Genomic DNA, 23,071 nt, shown 5'->3' with positions numbered 1-23,071 from the left:
ATATTAGATGGCAGAGATTCAACCGCGCATGTCCCACAACCGATTCGGGCTTCTTGTATACGCAATGAACCAAAGTTGCCTCCTAGTTTTACTGCAAACTCACTATTTCCTCTCCAGTATTACGTTAATTTCCTGTTAATGCGAAGCCCTCGTAACCTCATTATAGATACTTTGCGGTTGGTTGGTAGACAGGTAGGTAGGTAGAGCTTTCCTGTCTCGTCACTCTTCGGACCTCTCTAAGAAAAAGTTCATGAACGATAGTGGAATTGAACCCATGCATTCGAGAACTACAGCTCAATGCTGTAACCATTACGCCTCAATCACGCTCATACTTTTCTCGTGCCAAAGCCGGCTAAATCACTGAGACGTCTGGCGCGTTCGTCCTCAATCATTTTCTAGTCCTTTTTTTTTCGTGCTACAGCTCACGCTTTCGGTGCTTTCTTAGGCCGCACTAGCCATGGGATCGACCCGCATTCTTCAGAACTTTCTTCGTAGCAGCCAATGCTACAAGAAACTGTGTGATGTTGCATCGCCTTCATGATCAGTCCAATTTAATCACGTTTTATCAATTCATCAGCGGCATAACATTCCCATCACGATTCTAACGTAGACCACATGACATAAACGTAGGTGCTTACGATTGTATAAAACTTAGTCGCAGCTCAATTCGAAATCCGTGTTTCTCGCGCTGATGCCCGTGTTCAATATCTATGCATAACGCAATAACCGCCATTTATAAATCTGCGTCGAATAGCTGCAGTAGAATTCATGCCATTGCCGTGAAAAGCTTTATGCGGAACACAAAATAATGCCGGATAGCCAGCTGTTTGGAATATGCTTCGCATAACATTGATTCCTACAGTATGTAAGATCTGAACAAATCTCTTTATTTTGTTTACTGATCTCATATCAGTTTATTATAATTAATTAATTTCTACTCATTAACTGATTGTTCATTAATTATTTAAATAATGTCGACTGAAAAATTGTGACTGCAAGAAAAACTAATGAAAAAGCTAGACAAGCAAGAAGCAACTGTGCTATTTCGGTTGTCTACACTGCCTAACTTGTCAATACTTTGATGCTCCACATGAAATCTCACCTTTCCCGCAGTGATGTAAATGTACTGTACCGCCTCTGGTTAGGGGTGCCTTTTACGAAAGGCTGCTCATTTCTTATTGAAATGGCGGAATCATCCACGTGTGACTTGTGGATGATTAAGAGGCGATCAAAGACGTATTTTGTTTTTGTCATGGTTAAAACATTGAACGCCACATTGTTCGCAGTGTTAACAGGGCACGTCGCAAACCATTTTCCGAGATCAACATTCTTGGACTGTAGCCGCACGCGTCCCACGCTTACAAATCAACTTGAGCGTTACATCACTGTGTGACGTCGACCAGCCGAAACGACCGATTTTAGGATCGATAGGTAGACCCATGTGTTCCACCTCCCCCCATTCTTTATTTTCAACCTTTCACCCCCTTCTCCCTGCGTAGGGTGGCCAATTGCACGCGCGGCTGGTTGAACTTATGTCTTGGGCTAGTTGGCTGATACTTGATGAAGCCACTGTAGCGCAGATAGATAGGAACGCTAAGAACACAAAGGCTGGACACCAAGAACGCCCATGATGTCTGGTCTTGTATTTTCTGCGTTAGTTTTTACTTCCGCTACAATGGTTCCATCAGGTTGACTCCACCTTTCTCTCTCTATCTCTCTTCCTCCTCGTCATTATGACTTGCCTTGTGGTCGTGCGAGTTCCCGAAACCCAGATTTTCTGATTGAAATAGCCAGTAGACAGGGAAAATAACCTCGCATTGAATCGTATAGCGAAAAACCAAGAGCTGACCTTTAGACCTACTCTCCTAAACTGAGGGAGGGTGGTAATGAGCTCAAGATAGAGTGCAAGCGAGCGCCTACCCAAATATATCCGTGCTGAACTAATTGGCAATGTAGATGAGCTGAGTACGTAATAAGAGAAGTTTTCCGGAAGCCGTCTCGCATTACCACAGCGTCGTGCCTTACTAAATGGTTAGCATGGGGGAAACAGGAAACTACCGTACACAGAGCTTCGGTACTCAAGCGCTCATGCCTGACAGGAAAAAAATTGCATGTGTTAACTAAACATGCCAAACTACCGCAGTTGTAGGCATGGCGCGCAACCTTCCGTTTACCCAAGTGAGTTTTGGGGCTTCGCTAACACATTGTGATTACAGGAAGCTTGCCAGAATCTCTGCAATAAAGGGATTGGAAACTTGTGGGTAACCAAAGCACGCAGTGGTTGTAACGTGCCACGATTCTTAGGATTTACTTATTCAACATGCAAGGGTCCCTTACGTGAAAGGGTACTGTGCTTTTAGTTACTTAGTAAGCTTTCCCTGCAACTTTAATTCCAGCTCCATATTTCTTTCTATCGCGTCTTCTATGTTCTGGCGAAACTCTGCCCTTGCCCATAGACTGACGAACTCTTTAAAGTCTAGTTGACGTTCCTGCATTTTCGTCCCTTCTTCCCTCTCTCTTTGTCTGTTCCACTACGCTGACTGCTCTTCTGCATAGTAATAACTACGTTTAAGTAGTCATAATGATAACCAAAGTGTAATTATAGCTACCATCGGGGCTACTAGGCCATTACTCTTTTCCGCGTCGTCGCCCTGTATTCATGGCGCAGCAGAGCCTCCCCTGCCGTCCCACTTTGCGCCATGTAGAAGTGCGCCTATTTCGCTCCGTCCTGCCGCATCTACCTCAGTAACCTGAGCATGTTTTCAGACGTGCATGTACATCGTCGTCTGGCCTCTTGTATCGTAGGCCTCTTAATCTTAATTACCACTCGCCGGTCCGGCACACGTCCACCGCGATAAGCCCGGTTTATTTAGCTGAGATGCACGCGCCGAGGGTGGGCTACAGCCACGGCACACCTGGTAACGATACCCGCGGGGATTCCTAGAAGAGCACACGTGGCGTACGCCGCTATGAGTGCATCAAATATTTGCCTACGTTCGAAGTTCCAGAACGCAGGAAAAGCTGCATCAACTTCAATATGCAGCTTTAGTTATAATTAAGTGAGATTATTCATTCGCGAAATTGGCTATACGTTCACTAGGGCGGGCAAGCAACTCGAATGCAGTATAAGGACTTCAAAAGGAAGCGTGAAGCACTTTTGAGACACATTTCCTGCGCCTCGGGGGTTAAATTCTTGAAAGCTTTTTTTTCTTTCTTGAGATGTGTTTGCCATTGGTCGGCCGCCTTCGCTAATGTAATGTCCAAAACCGCACCATCAACTGATATTTGCGCTTAAGAACAGTCCTGTGGTATGAGTGGTTTTGTGAACTCTGGTCTATGAATGTCCGAAGGGCATCTATGTTGTCTGAAAATATACAAGCCCCCTCCTGAGTGGACGTGCTAGGCTATAGGTTTGCCTGTAGCTATAGCAATATTTATCCTTTGTAGGAGAAAGTAACAAGGTTACGTGAACGTCAATGAAAAATGCGATAAAGATTAGAATGATACAAACGGTAATAAACACACACACACACACACACGCACAAACACACACACACACACACACACACACACACACACACACACACACGCACACACACACACACACACACACACACACACACACACACACACACACACACACGCACACGCACACGCACACGCACACGCACACGCACACACACACACACACGCACACGCACACGCACACACACACACACACACACACACACACGGGCACGGGCACACACACACGGGCACGGGCACACGCGCACACACCCACCTATGCAGGTTGCCCCACAAAACTGGAGCCAAAGTTTTAAGAATGAAAGGCACTCCGGACGCGAGTTCAACCGAATGGATGTTGGCACTGGCCTGGAGTTGGGCTATTTGTTATTTTCCCCTTAACTAATGGATTAGGTATGTATAATTAATCAACTTTTTAGGTATTGACTGCAGACTTCAAATGTGATACACAATGTTGTAGAGCACCTTAAGAGACCTCTCAAATTCTTTCCAACACGATATATCTCACGTGGTCCTTTTACGCATTCCAAAGAAAGCCCGCGAAATATGAAAAAAAAATACCACTTCGTCCCCTTCATGGTAGCACTCCACATTCTCCGGCACCTCTGACTCCACCCCGCCCTTGGATGATACGATATGATGTCACTAACGGAGCCAGTTTCCATTCTCTTTGCCAGAGTCTCATAATACACCGACTTGAGGATTTCTTGCTGGCTTGCCGTTTTGATGACCCTGTATAGACCACTAAATTTGCACTTGGGTCGCTCACTCCTTTCTTGCCTAGTATAAAACTTCCAGGTTCACTCACTGGTAAGTTGCGATAGTGTCTGACATCGAAGTTTCTTTCATTCCAAATTTATATTTCATTTGCTGTTCGGCTGTCTTGGGGGTCTCTAGAAGAGTAACGTGGCCGGTGATTCTTAACTTATGATCTGCAGGAAGCAAAGGACTCGTTCCATTGGCAGAAAAGTGCGGACTGCAGCCATACCCTTCCGAGTAGGTGCTATTGTGGTGAGTCAGTGTAGCTTCTAAAACATATTTTTACCCACATGGGAAGGTACGGTATAAAACCAAGTACTTCTTTAGGTTGCGAATTAACCTATCTGCGAGTGCGTTGCCTTCCGGGTGGTATGGCGTCGGAAATGTTAGAGCGGGGCTTCGCTGTTCTGCCCATGTTCTGGATTTTTTACTGCGAACAGCTTTATACGTCTGTGTTTAGTTCTTTCTATTTTGGCGCAGTCGACAGGATGTAAAGAACTCAACGGAGGCCGATGAAGCCGTTCCTTCATTTCATTGAAGTTCCGTGTTTTCCTCATCTTCTCCGGTACGCGCCCACTTCGTCATCATCGTCTCGACGGCACCCTATATATATATATATATATATATATATATATATATATATATATATATATATATATATATATATATATATATATATATATATATATACCTTTTACGTGTAATTTCAGCGCTGTGCCTGCGCAAAATACAGGGTCTTTCGCTCAACTTGAGCGAAACCTAAAAAATATGCAAATGCAACGTGGCTGGATGTTCTTTGCTGTCGCTTGGAGTTACTCAGATTATTTTTTGCATTCCGCCTATTTGGATAATAATTAATAAATAATTAATCAACTTCTCAGTCATTATAGTTAGATGAAAAATGTCAATGAGGGTATTGTAGAGAAACATGCAAAACTCCCGGTACACCTCTCTGTTGCTCAATAAATGCTGCCAAAATATGTTTTTCCTAGCGCGATAGAAGCCCACGAATGCACGCAAAGTGGCTCAAGCGGCCAGTCACGCGGCAATCTTGCTTGTATTCGCCGCCTCCGTTGAAGTAGCTTTAGTCAGATTGCTCGTTGCATACAGCAATAACAGCGCGTGCTTGCGATGCATAAATGTGAGGCTGGATCCCATCGGGCCTCCCTAAATTGTTCGGCTGATATACTTGTATGAATGCTACGGCGTATGTAGCGATTTTGTTACAAATTGTCCCAGCTGTCACGTGTATCATGAATATTCTGATGACTGAAGCTGCGTTTGGCGGCAAATCTTTCCAAATTGTTTGGTAAGAGAATGGGCGGCATACCTGTTGTGCTTTTCTCATTGTGCAGTATACGCCAAGCGTAGAGAAATCGAATATTTCCCAAACTAATAAACAAAATCTGTAAATCCTCCTCCTCCTCATCATCATCATACTCATCTCCGCCACAACTATAATAGATCTGGTGATGTTGAGCATCTAGTCTCTGGCGCAATGCTGGCCCTGTGCAGATGCAGGAACCCAAGCCGAGTGGTGGAATTTCATGGGGACAACGGCGTATCACACTTCATCTGCATGTCGGAAACAGTGTAGTCACATTAAGTTAAAACGGATGTCCGTTTTTGTATACCCGTGCCCCCACCATGTCCACTTCCGCTGGTTTATGCAGATAGAATCGAGTAAAGCCAGTGCCCGTGTAGTCATCTTAGATGCAAGTTCGTAGGTCACTATTCCAAGCTCTCAGTCCCCCAAAACCACCGGAGATAGGTATACTCTTGAAAGCAATCTACGGCCCTGTAACATTACCCCATGACTCAACTAAATGTGGCCTTCCAAAAACAGTGGTCGTCTGCATTTATGCCGCGCACGGTATCGCGAACGTTCTCGGGTACATCGCCGATAATGAAGTCCATGCTCCGCATAAGTGAGAATTAAAGCTCGTCTGTCGTTCGCGGTTCCTTACCCCGTTAATGGTTCTCGAAGTGCGGGCGTAAAATATTAAGATTCTTGTTGTCGCCGCGGTACAGATGTGATAGCGCGTAGACAGGAGAGGAACAAACGAGAGATGAGAGCAGCGTACTAACTGCGGGCCTGATACAAGCACTATTATTTGAGCGATTGTGAAACTGGGTGTGTAGATAAGCAAGTTTCACATGCATAGAAGGCGAGGAAAAAAATTATGGGGTTTTACGTGCCAAAACCACTTTCTGATTTTGACGCACGCCATAGTGGAGGGCTCCGGAAATTTTTACGCTGCGCATTATACGCAGTTGTGTTTTGTTATTCAGGCGTTTAGCTGGCACCCTGCATAAGAAAGCAGACGTTGAAAGCAAGCCTATGTATAGGCAGAATGGAAACATTTACTCTGCCACCTTTTATTTTCTTTCTTTCCATTTTTTATTCTTTTTCCCTCGTTTGTTTCACTCACCTTGTCCCTTAGGCGTTTATTTCCTTCGCTGTTTTTTTGTTATACTCATTCGCAATGGGGGACTGTGCTCCTGGCAAAGGACACAACGAAGACTTCTTCGACAAGGACAATGATTCTTACAGATTAGTCCAGATCCAACAGCTTCGATAGTTGATGATTTTTATGCAGCTATAGGGAAAGAAAATGAAGCTACGCATGCCATGCTATGCGTAGGACAGATAAGCGGTGCACCATTAGACTTAAAGAGTGGGTGCTAAGGAAAGGGAAGCACAGTCAAGGACGGCAGAAAATTACCGGGGGTTGATGACATTAGGAAATTTGCAGGTGCCAGTTGGAATCAGCTAGCGCAAGACAAGAGTTATTGGAGACCACTGGGAGAGGCCTTCGTGTTGCAGTGGACATAAAAATAGGCTGCTGCTGCTGATGATGATGATAGGAAAGCTCACTGATGGTGCGCATAAACAAGCAAGAACAATTCAAGAACAGCCGTTTATTAAAAGCGTCTGTATAGTTCAAACGCAGATTTGACCTAAATCCGGGGTCGTAAAGCGGAATCCAAGATAAACAATAACTCTCAGGTTTAAAAAAAAGTATGGAATTTTACGTTCCAGAACCACGATCTGATTATGAGGAACGCCGTAGTGGGGGACTCTGGATAATTTTGACCATCTGGGGTTCTTTAATGTGCACCTAAATCGAAGTACATGGCTTTTCTTGCATTTAGCTCCCATCGAAATGCTGCCGCCGCGGCCGGGATTCCATTCCGGGTTCCGTGCTTAGCAGCGCAACACCAAAGTCACTAAGCAACCACGGCAGGTAAACTGTCATGTTTATGAAATATTGACAAAAGTTCATTTAAGCAGGAAATCATGGGCTGATCGATCAGCACCCTACAAGAAGATTAAAATGAACAGGCTCCCTTGAAATGTTTTTGCTATAGCGATGTAAAATGAGTTCTGTGGCATAGCTAAAGACAACAGCGCGGAAATAGAACTAGGACAAGAAACACGACATAGGACGAGCGCTGGATAACAAAATGCACTTAATCAGTGTATGCAAATCTGTGCGCCCAAGAAACAGGTGGTGGTGGGGAGGGAGAAAGGAGTAGGGTGCTCACGTTCTCCTAACCGCGTATGCGTCAAGACATTAAAACGTTAAGGATTGATCAATCGCAGACGTATCGAACTTTCTTGTCAGTCAAATCAACCGAAGGTGCAAGGCGCGCTATCAGACGACGATCCCTTGTAGTGCATTGAGCAATATTCGTAGATGACACGTTATCGCTGATATCGCTATCAGCGCAGAACACGCTCCTCTTGAAGTAAAGGCAGGCACCCACAGTAGCCGCAATTAATTAACAAATTTCTCCCGCTCTTGGACTTGAGGTTACTGGCGTGCTCGTGCACGCGATCCTTCAGACAACGACCCGTTTGCCCAATGAACGAGCCACCGCACGGTGTTGGGACCTCCTACACAGCGCTCTTCCTGTGTTGTCTTTTCTGTCCTAATTTTATTTCGCGCTTTTTCTTTACCTACGACTCAGTAGCAACTAGCTGGAGTTCGCACCCTTCTAAATTCAATTCTGCGGAATCCCGCCAGGCGGATGGCGGTGGTAAAAATGTTTTATTTCCTATGCGTCCATATTGGGAGGAAGGGAAAAGCAAAGTACGGAGAAAGGTGCAGTTTACAGCACATGAACAGCTGGGATTCTCGAAGCTGAGGGAGGGAGTACAAGAGAGAGTCAATGACGGAGACTAAGACGCATTTTCTGTGCTGTGGTTTCCCACTTGACCTAATGCACTGCTACAATTTTGCCAGCCGTAGTCATGCGGGAAGCGTCTGGATGTTTTTCTGTCGCCGCCTTCTGAGTCCTGGGAAAGTTCGTCCTACTATAGCACGAAACTGCAGAGGAAAGCCATGAGTGTTCCTCAGAAAAAAAAAGTAAGGGAAAGAAAGACAGAAGAAATAAATAAATAAATAAATAAATAAATAAATAAATAAATAAATAAATAAATAAATAAATAAATAAATAGTAGGAAAGCTATTGGTTTCCTCTGAAGCTTCATGCTGATGTCGCATGTATAACCATTGTTCCCATTCTTACTATAGCAATAATAACTGTAGTTGACAAAGTTTTGTTCTATTAAGTTTTAATACAACCGTTTCAGTTCTTCATCTAAATATCGTTTGCTGCAGTGTAGAAAATTGTTGCTGAAAAATATAAAAAGGATGGTGAAACTAAAGTGTTTGTAAGGAGCACAAGAAAAGAAAGTAAAGCTATTCTTTGGCATAGATAAAACTGATTGCTGCGCGGATGTCAGCTTACGTCCATTCCTCCTATTCTCGACTTAGCCATCTGCCGACGATTCCCCCACCCGACCTTCCACTGACACTACCATTTTCTTCAGCTACTGATGCTTACGCTCTTATGGCTACCTAATAACTCGTATCACGGAAGAATACCTACTTCATAGCGGCTGTTCTCCTCAAGGCATAATGCGCCATTGTGGTTGCTTCTGCTGTTGGGCTGCGTGTCCCGCCGTATGGCTTCTCAGTCACACCAATGTTGTCATTACCCAGAAAAAGAAGGTGATGTCTCTGTAATAAACACAGGATCGTACACTATAGGTAAGCATATTATTTATTAAATTAATTATTAATGCATCTTCGCTGTAGAAAAATATTCTGAGAGAGAAACCAAACATAAAAGCATTTTATTTGCGTGTTGGGGGTATCTCCATCTCGAATTTTGGCATTGGAGGCGACATGGCATGACTAGAACAGGAAGTGTCTTCCAAGAGCATAAAAAAAAACTAAAACGAAGAACAGATTAAGCCTACGTTGAACTTTGCACAACTGAGATGCACTGGTTCATAATCAGTTGCAGGTAAAGAACAGCACAAGAGGAGCCCTGTACCAAGCAAACATATAGAATGGACCGGCATTTTATAACGGGCAACTATATTACCTAAACTACGCCGAAAGGTTTTTGATGCTAAGGCTTGGGACGTCTATGTCTAATTTGACGTGCTCATTCAGAAGTCATGCTAAGGTTTTCATCAATAATTCGCAATGAACTATTAATTTCTTCAGAACTGTACAAATATTAGCACCTACACATTGGTAACCATCAGCACAGCTAGCCGTTTAATGTCATCGGATTGCAACAGGGAAAATAGGTTTTTAATCTTTTCCAATTCTACGTTCCTCATTTAGTACTGCGAAGTAACGCCATCAAATTGATCACTTGAGCCCTTCGGTAGCAGCTGCCGGGACTTCGCTGCTGTCGTCGTCCGTCCCCATATGCAGCACATTCACCGGGAACAAATAACCGACATTACAATGAAAGACTCGCCGCTAGCTTCAGGGCTGCAAAGCAAGACGTTTCTTATTGCGAAGTAGGATGAATGAAAGGTCTTCGAAGCCAATGTTAGACGACACCCTGGAGACGGCTCAACTCTCACGAGAGCTTGAGGGAAAAGAGGCATGGGAAATGTGTCTCCACTTTGACAGATGGAAAAACGCTCGGGCTGAAAGTTCGCTTTCTTCTTTCTCCAGCAATGATATTTGTAGCTGGGTGAGAACGTGCTAAAGTTTTTGGCAGCGCAGGAGCTTTAGGTTCTTAACGCTACGCCTTATAGCACAGCCCGCCGGCGTTTATAGAGAAAAGCTGCGCCTAAGGGAGACGTAGTGTTGTGAAGATGGTGTGCAGTATTCTTCTCAATTAAACATTTCAAGTGAGGAGGTACCAGAGGGCTGCAGTACACTTGCACTCGAGCCAATTTTGTTTTACCAGAGCGTAGGCTTAAGCGTTGTGCCATGAAAACGAGGCCGACAATTCGGCTGGGTATTTGCCTGCCCTTTTTACGCCTGAGCATACATGCGAGAAGCTGGGAAATATTCTCGAAGCGATCAATTCGAGCTCGCCGCGCCGGGTAGCAAGGAGTATTTCTAACGAACTAAACTCTTGGTTTCCTATGACTCGCGTCTTTGCCACCTCGCTGCTTAACAACGTGTTTTCGCCCCACATTATGTGGAAATGTATATATAGGCCACCCAACATAAGCTCGCCCCAAATACTGACCTCACTCGGGGAGTCTTGGGAGCCCGTCCTCGCTCGAGCTGACTTGGAGATCCAAAAGGTTCTCTAAGACCAGGCTGAGCGTACAGCAATGGCCACTAAATCCCTGGAATAGGGACCAACCCTTCCCGCTTCCTTGTCGTTCCTGTTTAATTAATAAAGTTTTTCAATAAAAAAATCTGCGAAGAGCCGCTAATTCATGCCAATACTGCCTCCAACTGCATCAGCAAACAAGGCGGTGGAACCTGTAACATGCATCAGTGCTTCGTCTGTGCGGAACACATCGATCGCAAAAACGCGTGTCATGCGATACGTATTGATAACTCTACATTTGGGAAAACTAGACACTCTAACCTGCTGAAATCAGATCTCTAGACATTTATTCACCTGTCTTTTCCTTTTTCCAAAACATTGATCATCCTCGAACGCTGCCACATGTTATATAGAGAAAACTCTTCGTTGCGGCATCATTGCCTTATTAACAGTTATTTTCATTATTATTGTTAAGTGTTTATTAACTTTATAATATTAAAAATCAATTTCTTTATTTCTTACTGAACCATCTAGAGAAATGAAATTGCTAAGGTACTCTCTACCTCAATTTCCTCACGGCAGCTGGTTTAGAACGGCACAGGATATAACGTAAAAGAACTCATGTTACCTTTAACAGAACAATTTGTCCAGTTTTCTAGCCCGTTTATGAAACAAAGTTGCTGCGCACGCAGTATTCCAAACGTTACAACAATGGAAACTTTTTGTCAAAAGAATACACTCAATTTCTAGAGTCGAGTGCTTGCGGGCAAGTTCTTTCTTGACAGAAATTCTGCAGTTCTGCAAAAACGGCTTTCGCCCACGAAAGGTGTCCAGAACAGCGGTGCACGTTTCCGCACGGAAAAATGCTTGCCTACGTCGCCGCAAAACTTCTCGAGTCCAAACACCGTGCAGCCTCACTGTGAGTTCTCCATGGGTACAGCGTGAGAGCTGCTTATGCTCACAGCAGCTGGCACTTCTGCACCTTCTTCAGAGCGGTTTTCAAGAACTCTGCGCTTTTGTTTCGCAAGAACAGTTCCTTGCTGCTGTGTGTGCTGCGGCGTAAAGCCGATCAACTGTGAAAACCAAGTTCCAAAGGTACGGCAGACAAAACTCGCGCACGCACGCACGCACGCACGCACGCACGCACGCACGCACGCACGCACGCACGCACGCACGCACGCACGCACGCACGCACGCACGCACGCACGCACGCACACACACGCACACGCACACGCACGCACACGCACACACACACACACACACGCACGCGCGCACACACACACACACACACAAACACACATACACAAACACACACACACACACACACACACACGCACGCACGCACGCACACACACACGGTTGCGATGCGCCATTAGCGGCCGCATTTCCATTCACTGCAGGCCACTGCGTAGGCTGATCGCTGTCCTGTGCAAGTCTTAGCGTAGAACCAAAATTGAATGCGCGCATACTTTCCCGACAAAAGGTAGCTTGCCTCAAAATATATACTACGCAAATTGCAATTACTGCAGCTTGAAATATTTTCCGCACCTGTTTCCTTCCACACGGTTTTAAATCCACTGCAATGACTTATGCCGCACGAAAAAAAAAAATTACTGACGATTACGTTACTTCCTAATGCGAAATTTGAGCGCAGCAAATAAGCTGTTTCACCTTTTCGATAGATTGAGGCAAAGAAATCGAGCAACACATGTATGCGCTATCACAGAATTTTTTTTTTATTTTTCACACGTATTCCTTTAACAAAGACTCCACTAACAGTTCTTGACAGTCATGAAGGAAGCTTTGTGGTCGGAGAAATAGACTGATATATGTTCGACTTGGTACACCAATGCTTGATTCTCAAAGACGAGATCTATACAAGTGCCTCGCGAGGTTGTCACAGCCGTGGGACGCGTTACGAGCGAGAGGAACGGGATGTTCTCCCGCATAAGTGTTAGGAAATTGCTGTTTGTCTTTATGTCAACATTAAAGTCCCCCACTACTAACATCGGTGTGGATCGATGGACGGTTAATGCGAGTTGCAGGAAGTGCACGACGTCTTTCGTGAGTGCGGTAGCGGACTCACGAAAGCGGTATCAGTCGGTCGCTGCTAGCGCTGGGGGGATGAAAGGGGGGCGGAGCTGGTTACGAGGCCGACGATAACGCCGACGACGACGCGAAACCCAGGAACGGACGCCAAAGAGCCATTTGTGTAGCCAGCCCTCCTCCACAGTCTCTCCTCCTCCCTTCCATCATCCTCCCTCGCCCGGAGAGCCGACAGCGCGCATGCGCGGCGGCGGAGCAGATTCGTCGGCGAGCTGGTTACGAGGCCGACGACAACGCCGACGACGACGCCGACGACGACGCGAAACCCAGGAACGGACGCCAAAGAGCCATTTGTGTAGCCAGCCCTCCTCCACAGTCTCTCCTCCTCCCTTCCATCATCCTCCCTCGCCCGGAGAGCCGACAGCGCGCATGCGCGGCGGCGGAGCAGCAGATTCGTCGGCGAGCTGGTTACGAGGCCGACGACAACGCCGCCGCCGCCGACGACGACGACGCCGACGACGACGACGACGCGAAACCCAGGAACGGACGCCAAAGAGCTGCGCTCTAAAATATTATAGGAGCAGGAAAGGAAGGAGAAGGAGGACGTTAGTTGTACAGGGATCTAGCCTTGCAAGACATGCCAGCAACTACTCCACCCGAACTCCTTACAATGCATTTCAGAAAACGCTAATGATACAGGTATGTCATGCAGTACATCATTCAGCATGTCATTGTTCAGAAGGGCAGTGTGGGACGGGTGAACAAGGCGACGCGCACAGCCAGGCAAAACAGCGCGCAGTATCGCAGCTTCACTGCCATACATTGTCATGCTTGCCTGCCCATGCATGTCAGCCCACCCGTACCCCGGTACGACGCTGCGAAATAAGTCTGCTAAACGTTACCAGTCACAGGCTAAGTCCACAATCACGTGAAAGTTTCAGTATCAACGGTCCTGGTTGACGAGAAGAGCACTTGATACTTGTGTGCTTGGATGTGATTGTTGAGCCGCGCAGTGACAACTTTCGCAAAGAAAACAAAGATAAGCAAACATACATTGTAGTGGATGGATGGATGGATGCGAAACTTTAATAAGGTCCTGAGGTACGCGACTCAGCACGCTGCGGGCCGCTCCCACGTTGGGACAGTCAGGCCTTGCCCGACCGCCGCATCGTGGGCCCTCTGGACAACCCATAGTTGCACCCCGGAATCAGGGCTCTTGATAGCGGAGAGCCACTTGTCTTCATTGATTTCTTCTGTGCCTCGTAACGAGGGGCAACGCCAGAGCATATGATCTAGGCTAGCGATGTCATTGCAATGCCTGCAAGAACTAGTGGCATAGGTGTCGGGATAAATTTTGTGGAATAAAGCCGGGCTGGGATATGAGCCTGTTTGCAGTAATCTGAGGGTCAATGCCTGCGCTCTATTTAACTTCTTGTGTGGAAGGGGAAACTCTCTCCTGCCGAGATAAAAGTGCTGCGCAATTTCGTTATATGTGGTCGGTTGATCTCTATTCTCCACCACTGCGGGCCGGCGTTGGAGTTCTCCATGGTCGCGGAAAGTGAGACCTCGCGCCTTGGAGTGGGCCAGCTCGTTGAGGTTTGTGGGGCCTCCCGTGATGGATTCCATGTGAGCGGGGAACCACGTGAGAGTGTGGGTGGTGATGCTTTTGCCGTCGAGGATGCGACAGGCGTCCTTACACACGGCGCCAACGCTGAAGGCGTGGATGGCTGCCCTGGAGTCGCTGAAGATATTGGCATGTCCGTCATCCAGGAGGGCCAAGGCAATGGCCACTTGCTCCGCCGCACGCGACGACGTGCTTCGTACCGAAGCCGCGTTAACGGTCGAACCCCTGTAGTTGATTGACACTACCGTGAAATTATCGCTGTTGCCATACTGGGCCGCGTCAACGAAGCAGCTGCCGCGAGGGAGTTCTGTTGCGCGGCGTAGGAGCGCCACCGCTCCGGCCTTCCTTCTTTCTACGTTGCGCTGGGGATGCATATTGTGCGGGGCGGGCGATATGATGATGTTATCTTTCTGCTCTTTCGGTAGGCCTTGGTAGGCGTCTTCGACAGTGGCCGGGGGGACGCCCATCTCAGTTAGGAGTCGTCTGCCCGCCCTGGTGCCGGAGAGCCTGAGAATCTGTGCCCTTTCTTGTGCTTCTGCAATCTCTTCCAGGGTATTATGAATACCCAACTGCAGGAGTCGGTCGGTGCGTGTGTAGTTTGGTAGTCCGAGCGCGCTCTTGATCCCCCTCCTTATCATGGCATTTAGTTTGTCTCGCTCGGCCCTCTTCCAGACGTGCATGGCCGCTACGTACGTAAAATGGCACAACAAGAAAGCGTGGACTAGCCTTAACAGATTCTCTTCGCTCAGGCCTCTCCTTCTGTTAGCTACCCGCCTGATTAGACCGATGACGCTATCCGTCTTCTTTGCTAATTTGTGAATGGTGATGCTATTTGTGCCTGTCCCTTCGAGTGTCATTCCCAAGATTCGAATGGACGCGACTTTGGGAATGGGATCTCCGCAACTGGTGTAGAGATTAATGTCAATTTCATTGGGGGGTTTCCAGTTCTGTGGCTTGCGGCCCTTTCTACTTGGGCTGAAGAGAAGGAGCTCCGATTTCTTTGGGGAGCACCGGAGTCCCGTGTTGGTTAAAAAGCGCTCTGTAATGTCGACAGCTTCCTGGAGAGTGGCTTCGACTTGTCCGTCACTGCCACCCGCGCACCAGACAGTGATGTCATCCGCGTAGATCGTGTGACCGATGCCCTGGACCTTGCCTAGATACCTTGAGAGGTCAACCATTGCTATGTTAAAGAGGAGTGGTGAGATGACTGATCCCTGCGGGGTGCCTCTTCTACTCAGCTCCATTGTCTCCGATTCCAAATCTCCAGCCTTGAGGATGGCGCATCGTTTGCTCAAGAAAGACCTGACGAAGGCATGAAAGGATGAGCCCAGGTCGAGCTTGGAGATGGCGTCCAGGACGAACTCGTGACGGATGTTATCAAAGGCCTTCTCCAGGTCCAAACCAAGGATGGCTCTCGTGTCCCGAGTGCAGCGTTCCAGGATTTGGATCTTGATAAGCTTCATGGCGTCCTGAGTGGAGAGGCCTGGCCTGAATCCTATCATGTTGTGAGGGAATAGGTCGTTGGTCTCGATATACTCGGCAATTCTGTTATGGATGGCGTGCTCGGCCACCTTCCCTACACATGACGTCAGTGAGATTGGGCGGAGGTTGTCCAGGCTCGGCGGTTTACCGGGCTTTGGGATTAGTATGACCTTCGCCAACTTCCATTCTTCAGGTACAATTCCCTGCTCCCAAATCCGATTTATCTCATCTGTAAGAAACTCGATCGATGCGTCCTCTAGGTTTCTGAGAGCCTTGTTGTTAATGTGATCCGGGCCGGGTGCTGACCTACCATTGAGGTCGTGTAGGGCGCGGCGGATTTCACTGATTTTGAAAGGCTCGTCCAGCGCGGAGTTCGGCTTCCCTGTAGTGAAACAAAAATTTTATCCGCTTTTATTGTAAGAGAACGCGCTATTACTTAATACCCTGTGAAAATGTTTACGGGCCCAGGAGTCTAGGATAAAACTGTTTTTCTTCTCAGACATTGAATTTAACTTGAGATTAAAGACTGCAGTCCAAATTTGGCATTGCGAATTTTCGAGCGCATGTGTCAATTTTGGTTCGTGCGTCTGAATTATGAAGAAATACTTCTTTTTTTTGTGAGGCTGTGCTCAACATAATTTTGCTTACGAGTGGGCATGCCATCTAGCTCCGAAAATAAATGTGCAAAAAAATGCCATGAGCGCACAATATTATTCATCTAGAAGCCATCCACCGACCAAACGCATGTGCATTATGGACACACGTTGTGGCCTACTTGGGCAAGATCTTATATGGTTTATGACTACGAGGAATATCATGGCTGTCTCCTTGGCTTATCTCCATTTCTAAGCCCAAAATTGTCTCCACTGGCTTGGATTTGAAACGCTCACAGTGTGCAGCCAAATTTCCGGGCATGCTATCAAGGCCACTAGCATGCCAGTGTTTCCTGAACCTCTCGTTGAGGCAAAGGCTGGTTTGCGCAACATTCGCTTAACGTAACAAGCGCAAAGGTATGTAAACGATCACTTCGGCAGCAGCGATGAATTTTCGAGCGTGTACGAAACAGTCGCCGCACCACTTATCACGGCGCACTTCTTGTCCTATTGTTTGCTATGTTTTAAAGCACAGCTCCTAGGCGCCCATTCGACGTCGCCGACGTCGGCGTCGTAATCGAACGAACGAGCACAGCGAGAGTTGAATGAGCGAAGGCGGAACGGGAGAAGAAAGACGCCAGCCGCGAACTGCGGAGAGCAATGAGAGCGGCCCCTTCTGTGACGTGCGCCCATGAAACTGGTGTCATGCGCACCCGCCCTATCACTGGATTCCTATATCCGGAGCGTATTCCTATAGCCGGAGCGCTCGTTTCGTACTATCAACTGCTCGCGTCAGCTCTCACTCACGTTTTTTTTTAATTTTCTTGGTTTGGTCTTTTTCAAGCTTGTTTCGATTGTCATCATTTGCGAATCCTTTTGTAATATAATTGTACGCGCGACGCGAATCGTGTAGTACTTTCTGGAAGCCACGCGGCACCAGCGTTTACTTTGGAAACTTCGACGGGCCATACATAAAAGCCGATGCGCTTGATCCGCAGATCAGGTTTCCGACTGATTGCCGACTCTGCTACATTTATCTCTCTAATTCTTCGCCTCAATATATCGAGAAATGAAAACACGTATAGAGCTGCGCTCAGATTTAGCGTTAGGGAGTATCGTAATCGTCGCTATATATATATTAACATCATACAACAATAGCAATAATAATAATAATAATAATAATAATAATAATAATAATAATAATAATAATAATAATAATAATAATAATAATGTTGACGGAAAAAATACAATCCGCAGCGTATGTCTGGCAGTAACTTTCTTCAGTCTATGCGACAGAGCATGAAGGTGAGGTGAGGCTACGCGTCTTCTGTTTGTCTTATCTCCTGATCACTTTTTGCAGCAAAGGCCATTAGTATCAGTATAGGTTATATTGTTTGTTTTCTAGTCGTTTTCTGCCTTCTTGGAATCATCGTGATCTGAAGCAATGTCTCCGATAAATAGGCTCGTATACGCGCGCCATATTTTAAGCTTTGTTTTTTCAATTTGCAGCATCGTTGACCCCCCCAAATTCCTCGTTAGATGCTACTGAGTCCAGGCACACACGTAATACCGTACGTTCCGAGCATTCTTGACTCGGCTGCTTTGCTGAACACCATTTTTCCTCTGCGCACATTCCTGCTCATGGAAGGCATCCCAGGGAAATGGGCACTGCTGTAATAACAATGCGAGACAGCTGGCTCCTAATTGCTTAATTAATTAGGCTGCAGAGCTGAAGTCACCACTACGAATTCAGGAAAAAAGAAAGATGAAATTCCCAGGGGAAGTTCCATTTTATTTAGTCGGGTTTATCGGCAACCGGCCCAAAGCCAACATTCCAGCTAGTTGGTTAAATACGCGTAGGCTAATGACGACTACAGAGCGCTGATCTAGTAGTTTGATTATATTCTTCTAATTCTTCCAAGAGTAACCGATTAGTGTTCTGTAGTCAGAAATTCCTGTTTATTTCTTCTGTACTGAGTCCCCATTTAGCGTTTAGTAACGAGGAGGCTGCAATAATAGATGGTGAAGGCATAGAGCCATTTGATTGCACAAGTAACTACAAGATGGGCACGACTTTTTAGAAAATTAGGAAAAACTTTAATCTTCGCAAGGCTAGCGAACATGATTCACTAGGAGTTCGTTTAGGCATTCGTTCTTTTGAAGTGGAAATTTTTAAGCGTAGAGAGCCAATAAAAAGTAAGATAAGGGCGACCTTTCTTGTAGTTGCTTGGGACCATGCGATGTTTCCTTTTGCTCCGTCTTTCCATAAAATTCTGCAAGTAGTGGCAGACAAGCAACAGAGATAAGTCGCACTAAAGCACAGTTTTATGCCCAGCGACAACATTCTGCGACATTCATTAAAAAGAAAGAAAGCTACAAGGTTGCAGGAGATTGCCGAGCAGTCGAGACTAGTTTGATATCACGATGAGTTTCTGTTTGAACGTATACGCTGTCACCACTAAGACAGAATAATACTATTACCAAAATAATTTACAATTGTTTTTCCTCTTTTACTATGACAGATAATGATAAAAACAAGTTATTATTTAGCTGGTTTCGAACAAAGAGTCACTTCCATGCGTGAGCGTCTAAGTCTTTCTGACGTGTTATTTACACAGCACTACATCAGTACCGGGCCTACGAACTGTGAAATATTGAAACAATCTACCTCTTCCTTATTTCTTTTTATTGAAGAGAGGTGCTTTTTATCGTAAAATGCTTAGGGTTGAGTTGAAATGAGAGAAAGTGAGAGCTTTATTCGCTGTCTTCGTGCCCGTCCTGTCTTTCTTTCTTTTCTTATTTTTTGCATTGTGTTTTTTAGCGCTGCAGTTTCAAATAAGTCAATTGATTCTGTGGTGCGCGGTATTGCCGGCTCGCCAGCGAAAGCAAATTCATGGGGATGCAAGGAAAATGGATGCCATCATGTTTCCTGCACTATCAGTTTTGAGTGCGTACGTACGTTCTTTCTTTGTGGATTTAACTTCAGGTTAGACATATTCATGAATATTGTAGTGCATAGTTTTTTCAGAAACATCATCGATGTGGAAGGAGAATGTATATTTTCGTTGAATAGTTTGAAAATGGGCACGAAGTAAGGGGCTGCATCCAGTAGCTCTATCCCACGTGTGCTTCCAATCCTTAGGCTTTGCTGCTATGTCACAGGAAGTTGTCGCTACGTATAGGTCAAGAGCTTTGAGCTCAGCAGTAGCGTGGGTGATGACCGTGGCAGTTGCCGCAGAACAGGGAAATGACACGGGCAATATTTGAAAGCAAAGAAAAGTACAAGCGGTTCCAGAATTTCTCATAATGGATTTTCCCGTCAAGTTCCTCAGCCCTCTCAGGCTCAAACTGCGCCTACGGGCGGTGAACAACGTCACGCGGTAAAGAAGTTGGTTATGACCGTTTTCAATAGACGCCCAGCTTTCGGCAGATGAAACATGGTGCATTACATTCTAGTCGTATCGAGTCCTGATGCGGAAAGGTCTTGAAGACTGCAGATGAAGCTGCTAGAGTTGAATTGGCGCCGTTCTGCGAATATCATGCAGTTTATCTACGAAGGAGACAGCTACAACGAGCTATCAGTGTTTGTAGATTCTTTGTGCTTGTAAATGATGTCGTTCGTCCTAATGCTTCATTTGCGTCTATGTTTGCAAATCGAGAGTAAATGAGCGAAACAGGAATGTGCTTACAAAATGATTCGCAAAAATTTATTCGCAGATTCGCTCGCTGGTTCTTTTTCTTCTTACTTTTACTACTTGAGGGAAAGAAAGTGGATGATCAAGGGCAAGGTGACTCAGATATGCGGGCTAACGTTTCGATAGGTGGACTTACCTTTGTCAGTTGCGGCCTTATTTCCTTGACATGTTCATTTTACGTGCTAGTAGAGAGTCTTGCTGTGTCGTTGTCGGCGTTGGCTATATCTGCAAATTCATGAAGAAACTGAAAAGAAAATGAATTCTGTCATTTAGAATTTCTAGACGCAGTGATGAGGAGGACTAATAGGGGCGGAAAAGAAGAAAAAAAGGGGGAGGAAAAGGGCGGGAATGAGACAATATGCGAGAACCGGTCACAAAACCGGCATCTGTAAACGCCACGCGTCTGTGGTTTAGGAAACCCCATCGCATAGGTTGGCTTCGCGCTGCTTAGCTCGAGGACGCATATTCTATCCCGACCTCGGCGACCGCATTTCTATGGGGGCCGAATGAAAAAAACGTTCGTGTACTTAGATTAGGTGCACGTTGAGTACCGCAGGTGGTCAAAATTATTCCGGAATCCAGCACTACTCCAGCATGCCTTATAATCACATCGCGGTTTTGGCACGTAAAACCCCAGAATTTTTCTTTTTAATTTGTGGTTTAGAACAGAGGGTCAGCGCGAAAAGAGCGATAAAACAGTGTTTTTTTCTTCTCTCACTATGTGTTTTTCTTTACCTTTTCTGTCTCCCTTTAGCGCTTCACCAGTGCAAGATAGCAAAGTGATTGTTTATTTTCCGGTCAACCTGCCACCTTTCGCGTCTCAGTTATATCTTTTTGGCTTTCTTTGCCTTATATGTGTTGCAGAGTCACCATTATATTACACTAAGGCTAATTTTTTGTCCTCTTTAGTTTTGTGCACGTATTCTCCGTTTTCGGACAATATTTTCACAATTAGCATCGCCTCGGCGGCATCTATTTGTGTCATTTTTGCAGCCTTAGGGGGGCTAGTTTGTCCCATAGCTAACACCATTTGAAGAACTGAGGGGGCAAATAAGACTTTCATTTTTGGCGACACTTCATGGCAACTGAAATCCACGGTGTATGTCTTGTACCGACGACACGAAAACTGAATGATACAAACATCAGAGGCTATTGTTGTGAAACTTTGGTGTCAGATATCCGGTGCGCACTAGGTGGTCAGGATTAACACACACCGGTCATCGCAAGGTGCAGGTACGGCTCGGTGTCTTGTACAAAAACTTCATTTTGTCAGAAGAGCTGAACGCTGGGAGAGTTGGTGATTATCCATGGTAAAACTAGCGCGCACAACGAACGAAAGACGCAGGCAGTTTAGAAAAGATCGACAGCATTAAGTTTAATGACCCCCGTGAGCGAAAGAAAGGCTTGCAAGAGTGGACAAAAGAAGGAACAAAAAAGGGAGCACAGATTGTTTTACTTGGCCTTCTTGACACATGGAAGCTCATCTATATTGCACTTCTTGAATAGATGGAAAACACATTCCTTAACGAAGGGCGGCTTTGTTTTTACAGTCTTAGAATTCTTCTTCGCTGGCGACATTGCTTTCTTTTTAAACATGCTCACTCGCCTAATGACAAAACAGTCTGCTTTGTCCGATAATACTGGTCTACAAGATAAGTCACCGATGCCTGGATAGGTTCTGAATGAACTCCGGAGGCCATCATTATCGCGATAGATTTCGAAACGTCACGAGAGCGTTCTTCTTTGGCAATAAATCATCTAATGTGGCGCGGCAGGCTGGCCTCAACTTCGGTTTCGCGAGTGGCTCAATAGAGTATTTAAGACGTAGAGCTGAAATTCTGCTTTGCGTGGCGTCATTGACGTCGTCTCTGAGAACTAGCAAGTTTTTACATCGCGAAAAAGTAGAAAATACTTCCGCATTACTGAGAAGCTCTCGAAATTTTATCCTCGCTAAAAGCTCGAAGTGGCGCTCAGCTGTCTTGCGCAATACGGCGTATAAACTGTTCTGGTGGACAACGTCTTCCTTACTTTTTTTTTGCAATAAAGCCTGAAGCACTCCTTGTAGAATGTAAATTGTTGCCACAATACAGAAGACGCACTCACACATATTCTTCTACATCAAGCGCGTAGCCAAGATTTTTTTTCGCGGAGGTCGAAGGTCGCATTTCGGGAGGGGGTGAGGGGGAGGGCAAGGTTACATTATTATTATTGTTAAGATTCCCATGTTTGGTAAATAATAATACAACTATCACCTTGAGCAGGCCTTTGGTCTGCCTGAAAGCGTGTACCATCTTATACTTGTCTGGGGCGGGATTTCGAAGGATATGTGCCTTTCTTCATAGCCGTAGTGCCAGACATAAGAGGTAGCAGCGCGCCGGCCTGCAAATTTTCGGGGGAGGGGGGGGGGGAGTTGAAGCCCGCTCAGCTCTCCCCTCACCCCCTGGCTACGCCACTGTTCTACATGACAAGTCGGGGGTTGCAGAAAATCGCACAAGATCTGACCTTTATGCTAGCAGACACGGTTTCAGTTAAACGAGGACTTAGTCCTGACACAGTACATACATATGCCTATGAAGGAAGCCAAATTTTAGGGATTACGCAGATAAGTTCCTGTTCATGTTTGCACGCCGGCCTTTCACTAACATGAATCCGTACCAGCTTGCTTAACACTCACTCGTTTTAATTTTAAGGTTTTAGCCATAGAACAAACGAGCACGGTCGAAAAGTTTTTCATTGTGTACCTGTTTCCGGAAGTTCTTCAGCCATCAGCCTTCCAACTCTTTCTTCGAGGAAACCAAACT

The 23,071-nt window shown here is 46.0% G+C and overlaps 1 long non-coding RNA gene across 1 annotated transcript in view; it reads right to left on the bottom strand.

Annotated features, from left to right (window-relative positions):
- Nucleotides 1-18,764: 18,764 nt before the first annotated feature.
- The window catches only part of LOC135900001 (uncharacterized), a 104,420-nt gene continuing 100,113 nt past the window's right edge, over nucleotides 18,765-23,071 (bottom strand). Inside the window, exons 3-4 of the long non-coding RNA XR_011514324.1 lie at nucleotides 20,407-20,514; nucleotides 18,765-18,848 (exon numbers count right to left, since the gene is read on the bottom strand). This is a non-coding gene — a long non-coding RNA (uncharacterized lncRNA). The remainder of the gene's footprint in view (nucleotides 18,849-20,406; nucleotides 20,515-23,071) is intronic.

This window comes from Dermacentor albipictus, chromosome 4 (assembly GCF_038994185.2).
Source record: "Dermacentor albipictus isolate Rhodes 1998 colony chromosome 4, USDA_Dalb.pri_finalv2, whole genome shotgun sequence".
NCBI classification, from domain to species: Eukaryota; Metazoa; Arthropoda; class Arachnida; order Ixodida; family Ixodidae; genus Dermacentor; species Dermacentor albipictus.
The sequence above is the reverse complement of the archived record's forward strand: the minus strand, read 5'-3'. Positions and strand labels throughout refer to the sequence as shown.